Source organism: Triticum dicoccoides, chromosome 4B (genome assembly GCF_002162155.2).
Source record: "Triticum dicoccoides isolate Atlit2015 ecotype Zavitan chromosome 4B, WEW_v2.0, whole genome shotgun sequence".
Taxonomy (NCBI): Eukaryota; Viridiplantae; Streptophyta; class Magnoliopsida; order Poales; family Poaceae; genus Triticum; species Triticum dicoccoides.
Genome location: NC_041387.1, coordinates 8,354,226 through 8,366,170, shown reverse-complemented (window position 1 = coordinate 8,366,170; position 11,945 = coordinate 8,354,226).

The following is an 11,945-nucleotide window of genomic DNA, read 5'->3' as shown; positions in this document are numbered from 1 at the left end:
GGGGTATAGAAGTTGGGAACATCTTTGTGTGACGAAAATGAAGCATAGCCTAACTATATGATTTTGTAGGGACGAACTTTCTTTTGCCATGTTATTTTGAGAAGACATGATTACTTTGTTTAGTATGCTTGAAGTGTTACTATTTCTTATGTCAATATGAACTTTTATTTTGTATTCATTTGGATCTGAACATTCATGCCACAATGAAGAAAATTACATTATGAATTATGCTAGGTAGCATTCCACATCAAAAATTCTCTTTTTATCATTTACCTACTCGAGGACGAGCAGGAATTAAGCTTGGGGATGCTTGATACGTCTCCAATGTATCTATAATTTTTGATTGTTCCATGTTATTATATTACCCCTTTTGGATGTTTATGGGCTTTATTTTACATATTTATATCATTTTTGGGACTAACCTACTAACCGGAGGCCCAGCCCATATTGCTGTTTTTTTTCCTATTTCAGTATTTCGAAGAAAAGGAATATCAAACGGAGTCCAAACGGAATGAAACCTTCGGGAGCGTGATTTTTGGAACAAATCTGATCCGGAGAGCTTGGAATGCACGTCAGGAAGCAGCCGAGGCTCCCACGAGATAGGAGGGCGCGCGCCCCTGTCTCGTGGGCCCCTCGGGCGGCCACCGACGTACTTCTTCCTCCTATATATACCTACGGACCCCGAAAACATCCAGGAGCACCACGAAACACAATTTCCACTGCCGTAACCTTCTGTATCCGCGAGATCCCATCTTGGAGCCTTCGCCGGCACTCTGCCGGAGGGGGAATCGACCATGGAGGGTTTCTACATCAACATCCTTGCCCCTCCGATGAGTTGTGAGTAGTTTACCACAGACCTACGGGTCCATAGTTATTAGCTAGATGGCTTCTTCTCTTTTTTTTGGATCTCAAAACAATGTTCTCCCCCTCTCTTGTGGAGATCTATTCGATGTAATCCCTTTTTGCGGTGTGTTTGTCGAGATCCGATGAATTGTGGGTTTATGATCAAGTTTATCTATGAATAATATTTGAATATTCTCTGAATTCTTTTATGTATGATTGAGTTATCTTTGCAAGTCTCTTCGAATTATCAGTTCGGTTTGGCCTACTAGATTGATCTTTCTTGCCATGGGAGGAGTGCTTAGCTGTGTGTTCAATCTTGCGGTGTTCTTACCCAGTGATAGAAAGGGTTGCAAGACACGTATTGTATTGTTGCCATCGAGGATAACAAGATGGGGTTTATATCATATTGCATGTGTTTATCCCTCTACATCATGTCATCTTGCTTAATGCGTTACTCTGTTCTTATGAACTTAATACTCTAGATGCAGGCAGGAGTTGGTCGATGTGTGGAGTAATAGTAGTAGATGCAGGCAGGAGTCGGTCTACTTGTTATGGACGTGATGCCTATATACATGATCATGCCTAGATAATCTCATAATTATGCGCTTTTCTATCAATTGCTCGACAGTAATTTGTTCACCCACCGTAATACTTATGCTATCTCGAGAGAAGCCTCTAGTGAAACCTATGGCCCCCGGGTCTATCTCTTATCATATTTGCTTTCAATCTATCTTTATTTGCATCTTTACTTTTTGCATCTATCTTATAAAATACCAAAAATATATTACTATCTCTATCAGATCTCACTTTCGTAAGTGGCCGTGAAGGGATTGACAACCCCTTTATTGCGTTGGTTGCGAGTTCTCAGTTTGTTTGTGTAGGTGCGTGGGACTTTCGAGGAGCCTCCTACTGGATTGATACCTTGGTTCTCAAAACTGAGGGAAGTACTTACGCTACACTTTGCTGCATCACCCTCTCCTCTTCGAGGAAAACCAACGCAAGCTCAAGACGTAGCAATCATCGAACTCAGTAAGCCGAACACCTACCCAAAGGAAGACATGACCCGAGTCCCGGACTTAGAGTCGGGCGTCGGGCCGAAGAGATCGGGCGATACTCCGGGCCTCAAACTGTCGAGCTCGGAACCTTCCGTGCCCTCGGGTGTCAGATCGGATCAAGACCAGGATTCGGCCAACGACACTCGCTTGGACTTAAACCGTCTCTCCCGCGTCAGTCAAGAGTCCCTGGAGACGGTACACCACTACTGGGCCAGATTCCTCCTTGCGCTTAACAAGGTCGAGGACTGCCACGAGGAGGACGTAGTCTCACTTTTCTGCAAAAACTGCACAAACAAAGGACTCCTTAATGCTATAAGCCGTCGTAACATAGCACACTTTGCGGACTTAGCGACCATAGTACAGAAGTACGGTGCGATGGAAAGCGCCTGGAAAACCCAAACGGAATTTTGGGATAGTACGGCCCTCCCCAGAACCTTGGTCCGAACTAAACGGCCGAACTCTCGTAAGTCGACCAATTCAATTCCCAAGAAACCAAAACCCGCCCCAGGGCGTGGAACCGTATTGGAAGGATGGCTCAATGGGCCATGCAAGCTAGCTTCACAATACGCCGGATGCAACACCAACCCATAGCCTTAGGGCATGTTGGATACTCCGGCAGGTGGCTAAGAGTGGCGAGGATCTCCTCGAGAGCCATAAAGCCGAACAGCATCCCGCAAAGGAACACAATACGGTGCTAACAGTCTTCGAGACTTTCGCCTCAAACAATAGGCGCAAGCGAGCCCATCGAAGCTCTGCTGAAATCTGCCATGTGGCAAAAGTGAATCCGTGGAACGACACTGCTATAACTTTCAATGCCAGTGACGAGCCCCAATTCCAGACCGCCCGGGCACCAGCCGCTTTGGTCCTTAGTCCAATTGTGGACGGCTTTCGGCTCACTAAAGTGCTCATGGACAGCGGAAGCGGATTAAACCTGATCTACGAAGAAACACTCAAGAAGATGGAAATTGATAAAGGTCGCATTGAGCAAAGCGGCACAACCTTCAGGGGAATTATCCCTAGTCGGGAGGCACGGTGCGCGGGGAAAATCACACTCGATGTGGTATTCGGCACCCCGGAGAATTACAGGTCCGAAGAAATCATGTTCCAAGTGGCCCCTTTCAGCAGCGGATACCACGCCCTTCTAGGGCGCGACGCGTTTGCGAGCTTTCAAGCTATACCCCATTACGGGTACATGAAGCTTAAAATGCCCGGACCCAATGGAATCATCACTCTAGCTAGTGATCCGAACGTCGCACTCCGCGCCGAAAACAAAACCGCAGCACTAGCCTTGGAGGCACTGTCCGAAGCCCTAGCAGCGGAAGAATTAACAACACTGCGTGCCACCGTGGACAGGGACGACGTGATACTCGATAAACGACCCAGGTCCACCTCATTTAAACTCGTAGATGAGATAGTCAAATTCCAAGTCCACCCTACGGACCCCACGAAGACAGCCTCCATCGGGACACAGTTAAGCCCCACTATGGACGCTGCACTGTGAGACTTCTTACGCGAGAATTGGGACATTTTCGCCTGGCACCCATCGGACATGCCGGGCATCCCGCGCGAATTGGCCGAACACAACCTTAACATACTAAAGGGATACAAACCCGACAAATAGACCCTAAGGCGGTTTTCAGAGCCCAAACGACAAGCCATGGGGGAGGAGCTAGCCAAGCTACTTGAGGCCGGATTCATCAGAGATATCAAGCATCCGGATTGGCTGGCAAACTTGGTAATGGTACCAAAGAAGGACGAATCCTGGCGCCTGTGCGTCGACTTCAAAGACCTTAACAAGGCTTGCCCCAAGGATCCCTTTCCCCTCCCTCGCATCGATCAAATCATCGATGCCACAGCAGGACACGACTCGCTGTGTTTCCTCGACGCATACTCTAGATACCATCAAATAAAGATGGAAGAGTCCGACCAAGCTGCTACAACTTTCATAATGCCATATGGCCCTTTCTGCTTCAACACTATGCCTTTCGGGCTCAAGAATGCCGGTGCAACCTATCAACGCATGATTCAAACATGCCTGGAAAAGCAAATCGGCAAAACAGTGGAGGCATACGTGGACGACGTAGTCATAAAAACAAGACACGTCGAAACCCTAATAGATGACTTGAGGCTTATGTTCGACAACCTACGAACATACGACATCAAGCTGAATCCGGAGAAATGCGTTTTCGGCGTCCCCTCTGGAAAACTGTTGGGCTTCATCATTTCCAATAGAGGAATTGAAGCTAATCCGGCAAAAATCCGAGCTTTGTCGCAGTTGGCTATACCAACAGACCTCAAACACACCCAGAAACTAGCTGGATGCGTGGCCGCTTTGAGCCTCTTTATCTCCAGGTTAGGAGAAAAGGCATTGCCTCTTTACCGCCTTCTTCGGCGCACCGAACACTTTGTGTGGACGGATGCAGCCGCAGCCGGACTCGATGAAATAAAGACCTTATTGGCCAATAATCCAGTCCTAACAGCGCCAAATATCGGCGAACCTATGCTGCTGTACATAGCTGCAACACATCAAGTTGTAAGCGCAGTACTCGTCGTCGAACGAGAGGTTGATGGATACAAATTCCCGCTACAGAAGCCGGTTTACTACGTATCCATGGTCCTCACCCCATGCAAATCCCGACACCCACACTATCAAAAAATAGCATACGCGGTCTTCATGGTATCCCAAAAGCTACGACACTATTTTCAAGAGTGTTCGATTACGGTGGCCTCCGAAGTACCACTAAACGATATAATAAATAACCGCGATCCCACGGGCCGGATCGCTAAATGGGCCATTGAGCTCCTTCCGTTCGACATAATATACAAGCCTCGGCGGGCTACCAAGTCACAAGTATTAGCTGACTTTGTCGCCGAATGGACGGAAGCCGAACTCCCTAAAGAGTACGGCGCATACTCTAACTGGATCATGCACTTCGACGGCTCCAAAATGCTGGCCGGATTGGGAGCAGGCGTAGTCCTGACGTCTCCCACCGGAGACATGGTCCAATACATCCTCCAGATATTATACACAGACTCCAACAATGCAGCCGAATATGAGGCTCTGTTGCACGGTCTTCGGATGGCAGTCTCTATGGGCATTCAACGCCTAGAGGTGTGTGGGGATTCAAACCTTGCAATATCCCAGATAAACGAAGACTTTGATGCCAAGGATCCGAAAATGGCGGCCTACCGTAATGCCGTCCTTAAAATGTCAGCTCGGTTTGAGGGGCTCGAATTCCACCATGTGGCTCGAGAAAACAATCAAGCGGCAGATGTACTTGCTTGCATCGGCGCTAAACGCGACCCTGTCCCACATAACATATTCCTGGAAAGGCTATTCAAGCCATCCGTGGCATGGGGAGAGGAGTCCGACAATACCAGCAAGGATCCGAATACATCCCCAGATTCAGAACTAACAGACATAATCGGAGGCTCGACCACCGAAATAACAACGTCAGCCCAGAAATAATGGCCGTCATCGCCCCGTGGACTGAACCCTTCTTGGCCTACCTAAATAGGCAGGAGCTCCTCGAAGACCAAAATGAAGCACGCTGCATTGTCCGGCGTTCCAAAGCTTACAAAGTCCATGAAGGGGAAATCTATAAGAAAAGCGCGATCGGAGTGCTTCAAAGGTGCATCTCCGAAGAAGAAGGGCGGCAGCTCTTGGCTGAAATCCATGCCGGACTGGGCGGGCACCACGCCGCGGCTCGAGCACTAGTCAGCAAGGCCTTCCGTACAGGTTTCTATTGGCCGACGGCCCGAGCAGACGCACATGACCTTGTCCAACATTGCGTCGGTTGCCAGCTCTTTGCCAATCAGAGTCATATGCCCCCTACCGCCCTCCAAACAATCCCCATAACTTGGTCCTTCGTGGTCTGGGGGCTGGATATGGTTGGACCCCCTAAAGGTGGAAGCCACAAGAAAAAATACCTATTGGTCATGGTAGACAAGTTCACCAAATGGATAGAAGCCAAACCAGTGAAAAAAACGGCCGAATCCGGACAAGTAATCGACTTTATATCCAGGGTCGTACACTGATACGGTGTCCCCCACGGCATCATCACCGATAATGGCTCAAATTTCACGGCCGATGAGGTGAAATCTTGGTGCGGCAAAATGGGCATTAAGCTCGACTATGCTTCCGTCTACCATCCTCAAACAAATGGCTAGGTCGAATGGGCAAACGGTCTCATTATGAGTGGCATTAAACCCAGACTAGTGCGATCCTTGACAGAGTCGCATACTCATTGGGTCGAGGAGCTCGACTCCGTACTCTGGGGGCTGCGGACCACGTCGAATCGCACCATCGGATATACACCATTTTTTATGGTGTACGGTGCGGAAGCAGTACTACCTTGCGACATAATACATGATTCGCCTCGCGTACGCATGTACGAAGAAAAGGAAGCCGAGTTAGATCGGCAGGATAACTTGGACGCCCTGGAGGAGGAGCGCGATGTCCCTAAGGCCCGTTCCGCATTCTATCAGCAACAAGCTCGACGATACCAAAGCAGAGAAGTACGGGCCAAAACTTATAATATTTGTGAACACGTTCTACGCTTACCGGAGAAGAAGAAGGACAAGCTCAAACCCAAGTGGCCCCTTCGTCATCTACCAAGTTCTCACCGGAGGAGCGTACCGCTTACATAATGCATCCGATAACAGACTCGAGCCGAACCCATGGAACGCGGCCAGACTCCGGAGATTCTATGCCTAGCGCGGAACTCAGTGTTTGTCTCTTCACCTCCTTCTTTTTTACTTATGCTCCCTCCCTCTTCCTCTCTCGGTCCTTTTCTCTTCACACAAAGTATTTCATACAGTACGGACTCCCGGACTATTCCGGCCGCACTATGTGTGTAAACAATACCTGGGGGCTTCCTATACGGAAGCTAAATATAAATTACTCTGAAGGCTTTTTGCCCATCACACATAAGTTTCTTTTTATGCGTGCCTTTTCTTCACCATTATATGCATCGATATGACTTAAGACGTGGCCAAGCTGGGTTGCCTAGCTCCTGTGTTTATGCCCTACGTTCCCGTTAATTCGGCTAGGGCATAAGGGGAGCACCTCTGCGATTGTTACTGCCGGTTGAGCCGGATATGTACCTCAGACTGGGTGAAGCCGAAAGCTAGTTTCCTTAAGAGAATATTCGGTGGGTGAACAAAAGATGTTTTCGTTTTTCATAACATAAATCCCCAGAAGTTTTGTATCCTGCGCCTTTGTCCGCAGTCCGGGCATGTGCTTTGCCGCATGCACCCCCAGGGAAAGGAACCCCTAACGGAACTATTCTCCCTGGAAGATGTTTCTTACTATCCATGTAATATAACATAACTAGTTGGGTACTTGTCTATTCAAGCACTTATGACCTCTACGTCTGGTCTCCACGCATACCCCGGTTTTGTATAACTGAGCGGGTATTCGGACACACCCCGTAATATAGGATCCGAGGGCTGAAGCGAAAAGGTCTGCCATGACAAATGATTTTAATCCGGCTAGGGGCTACTTATGCCCTTAAATTACACAGTCACTTGGACTGACTATACTCCTCCTCTATGCCATCCAACAGACAAGGGCATCTCCTCCTCGGGGCGACCCGTTAACATTCCTACAAGCAAAATTCTTTCAATACACTTCCTCGCCGAACTATCATGCAGTTCGTCTAGGCACTCACCATAAATGCCGCAACGAAGCCTTTTATTCTCCTTTACAGAGTCCGCCAGCTGTGCGCGGACGTCTTTTAACTCTACGTCCAGCCGGACATTGGCATCTTAAAGATTGTTCTTCTCCTACTGCACTTGCGTGAGAATGTGCTCGCCAGCCTTTAGTTGCCTCTGGAGATGCGACTCGTCATCTCTCTCGCTCTCCGGATTCACTCCGGGGTTATCTACAGAATTTTCTGTTTGTCACAACAGCCAGTTGCTAACGTCGAGATAAATGTTACCGTATGAGGCCTTCTGTGATTCCTCTAGCTTGGCAACTGTGGCCCTTAGTTGGGTCTTGCACTCTTCCAGCTCCCGAGACAATTGCTCATTCTTATCTACAAGAACCTGCACACAAATTGATACTTAAAACTGTTGTTCCAACCGTTTCAAGTCTCAGGGGCTACTGCTATACATACTTATCACAATTTCTTACCCGTGTATCTTTGGTATATTGGTTCGTCGCTTGGGCAAGCCCGTCTTGAGCAGCCCGGATGTATGCGTCTGCCGAATTGAAGGCATTAAAGGCCTCGTCGGAAAAGATGTTGTTCCGAAGCACGGCCCTCCGGCGCCGATGATTCATGGCGCTCTCCACATCGGAGTTTGTGGCCGAAAGCATATCTGCATCCTCTGTCGGAGGACTATGCGGCATTGGCCCTACGTCCGCCTCCTCTCTCGAAGTTGGTTCTGGAGCCCGACTAGTGGAGGCGTGGTTGGCAGGATCCCCGGATATAGTCCGTATACATCTCTTCCTGCCAGGATGAAAAGGACGCTGTTACACTTCAAGTAGCAATAATTACATGACAGGTTGTTTCCTTACCTCTGTAGAGGCGTGTCGGCCCTAACCACCTTCCTCTTGAGCCTACCCATCCCGGATGCCTGTGGCCGACGGGTCCCTAGGGGCTCGGCCCTGCGCTTCGAGCATCGTTTCTGCAAAAACACGACGCATCAGGGATAAAGCGTGACATCAGGAAAGAGTCCTCTTCGGAGGATCGAGTTTTCGGCTTGGCTTACACGCAACGAAGGTAGCAGTCCGGGATAATCAGCAGTAATAGCCATTGAGGCGCCGTCGCGGCTCGCCCGATAAAATATCCCGTTGACAAGCTCCACGGCCGCATCCGGCTCTTCTTCGAGTCCTGGATCCAGGGCCCTTTCAGGGTCCTCTGGTTGTGGGGAAGGGCTGGAGATTCCTTCTACAGCCCTGCTCAGCTCCTGCTTGGAAATATCGAGGCAGGTAACCTTAGCAAAGAACGCCACGATAAGTGAAGCGAGAACATAAATGACGACTTACCCAGTTTGGGGGATTGTACATGGAGAATCCGTCTCGCGGTTTGATATGAAGGAAGTCTTCCTCTTCTCCTTTGTATAGATCGGACAATATCCTTGCCAGCGCAGTGGCGGAGTCCGGACCCTTACGGCCACAGCGGGTGGCATCGTCTTTCCCGTTGTAATGCCACATGGGATTGCCCCAATATTGAAGCGGTTGCACTCCCCGCATTATGCATATTGCCGTGACCTCGACTATCGTCAGTCCGGATTTGGCCAGTAGCTTTATCCTGCTCATCAGGAAATGTATTTCCCTGGAATCCTCTTCTTGGGGGCCTCGGGGGCGCCAGCTTAGACGTGCCCTCGGTGGGGTGTTACTGAACTTGGGGAGTCCTGTCCGGACTGGATCCGGAAGGGGAGCATCGTCAATATAAAACCACTCTGAGGCCCAGTTATCTGGTGCCTTCTTGGGAGTGCCGGATAAGTATCCGGTCTCAGCGATACGCCATACTTCGGCCCCGTCCACTTGACATAGGGATTCTCCCTGGTTGCGGGGGACAAGGCAGAATAGCTTCTTCCACAATCCGAAATGAGCCTCGCAACCTAGAAATAGCTCACAAAGAGCGACATACCCTGCTATATGTAGTACGAAGGCTGGGGTAAAGTTGTGCAACTGGAGGCCGTAGAACAGCCCGCGAAGGAATGGATGAATAGGGAACCCGACGCCCCTTAACAGATGCAGAATGAGGCATATTCTCTCCTCTGGAGATGGATTGGGAGATCTATCTGCTTGTTCTCCGCCGTTATAGGTGGCCACTCCGGCTTGGAGAGGGACCATGAACGCCGGCGGGAGGAGCCCTTGGGTTTGTAACTTTATCAAACGGCTATGAGAAACTGAACACTCTCCCCAATCCCCCGGCTTGGGGCAAGGGGAGCGAGCAGAAGAGCTGCGACGACCGGCCATGTTGGAATGGTTTTCTCTGGGCGCTCTGTTGGATGCTTGCTCGAGGAGGGAGAGTGAGGTTTGGATCTGGGAATCCCCGTCTCTTCAAATAGACGGTTAGCCCGAAGGACCGAGGGTGGCAAATGCAAAAATGCCTCGACTCCTCGCATTCGCTCGACATGTGGAAATGGTCATTATTGAAGCACTGAAGCCGAGGAGTACAACATTGGTGAGATGCCGGACACTGTTCGTCGTGATGGGTATATTGGAGTATTCGGAGAAGGAACCCGCCTTGCAATGCCGAAGACAAGACTGCGCGTCGGACTCATCGTCATTGAAGCCTGGTTCAGGGGCTACTGAGGGAGTCCTGGATAAGGGGGTATCCGGACAGCCGGACTGTATACATCGTCTAGACTATTGAAGCGTGAAGATACAAGACTCAAGACTTCGGCCCATGTCCGGATGGGACTCTCCTTTGCGTGGAAGACAAGCTTGGCGATCCGGATATTGTGTTTCCTTCCTTGTAACCGACTCCATGTAAACCCTAGCCCTCTCCGGTGTCTATATAAACCGGAGAGGATGGTCCTTAGAAGGCCGATCACAATTACAATCATACCATCATAGGCTAGCTCTTAGGGTTTAGCCTCTAGGCTTTCCCCTCCTCCTCCCGGGTCGCACGCGCGTGCGGCTCCGGAGGCGCCCCTAACCCTAGGAAACCAGAGGCACCTGATCTCCCTTCCCCGGCCGCTGCCGCCGCCGGCGCCGGCGGTGGCGGCCACGCCTGGGCGTCGAAGATGGTGGGCGAGGGCGGCGCTCCCTGACGAGCCCCTTCGCGCGGAGGTGGGTCGTCCCTGGGGATGCGATGGTGGTGGATGGCCGGCGGCGCGAGGATGCGGCGGGCTTCTCCGGTGGGCGGAGTGGCTCTTGGGGGAGTGGCGGATTCGACGGGGAGGCAGCAGGGGCGGTGGAGCTGGGTGGCGCGTCGGTGCTGCTTGGAGGCGACGGCGCTGGATCTCGGCTTCGGAGGCGGCGGCGCTATGGAGGCTCTGTCAGGAAGGAGCTCCTGACGAGCAGCGGGCGTTCGGCATCCTCCGCATCGGGGCTGGTGTGGTGTCCGCCGGGTGGTGTTGGCGCTGGAGTGGTTATTGGAGAGGAGGGTCAGATCTGGATCTTTCCGGATTTGATCTGGGCCAGAGGGGATGGGGTCATTGCGTGGATGTCCCCTGGAGCGGGTGACGACCACGGTGGCGACACTGTTCCATGGCCGAGGTGTCGGAGGCTGCTGGCTGAGGTTGGTGGTGGATATTGGGGCCGCATTCCTCTCTGCTGTGTGTGGTGTCGGTGGACTACGGTTGTGCGGCTTCATCGGCGAGGAGTTGTGGCGGCGGCGGTGTGAGATTACAAGGACAGTGCTGCCCCAATCCTTGGAGGTGGGGCAATGTGCGGCGTCACGGATGAAAGTCTTGTCCGGTTTTGCTGGGCCGGCGGCGAGGGCACCCGTGGGTGTCTTACCCCTCCTTGGAGGCGTCGCCGAGGTGCGTCGACATCCCCTCGCTCGCTTGGTGTTGGTAGTTGTCTCCGGGCGAAAGCCTTGATTCGGTGCAGGATCGGCACGATGGCGGCGTCCTCGACGTCATCCCTCTGGCAGGAGCATTGTGTCTGGAGACACGGGTCGGAGGTTCTTCGTTGCGCTCCTCCGGCGCTCGCCACTGTTCATGATTGATCATCCGCGGCGCAATGTACGGTCGTCCCTAGTGATTCCAAGACGGTACCTTTCTCGGGTCTGATCGAGTCCCACCATTCTCCTGCCATCTCCTTTAGGCATTAAGGGTGGATGGTGCGTCGGCAAGAGATGCTCGGTGGGATTTGCAGTTCTTCGGAGGTGGCTGGCATCGACCGAGACGCGGCAAGGTTTTTTTGTTTTGGGCAAGTTCCTTTGCGTTGTAGTGGTGTTGTCGTAGGTGGCTGTCTTTGGACTAGCCGGATGTGGAGTTCATGCTACACTTGTTGTTCGCAGCGAGTTGTAGTCATCTTGTATTTGTAATTCTATCTTCTTCTATAAAGCTATGGTACGCAATTTGCGTACTCTCGAAAAAAAAGGGTTTAGCCTCTACGATCTCGTGGTAGATCCACTCTTA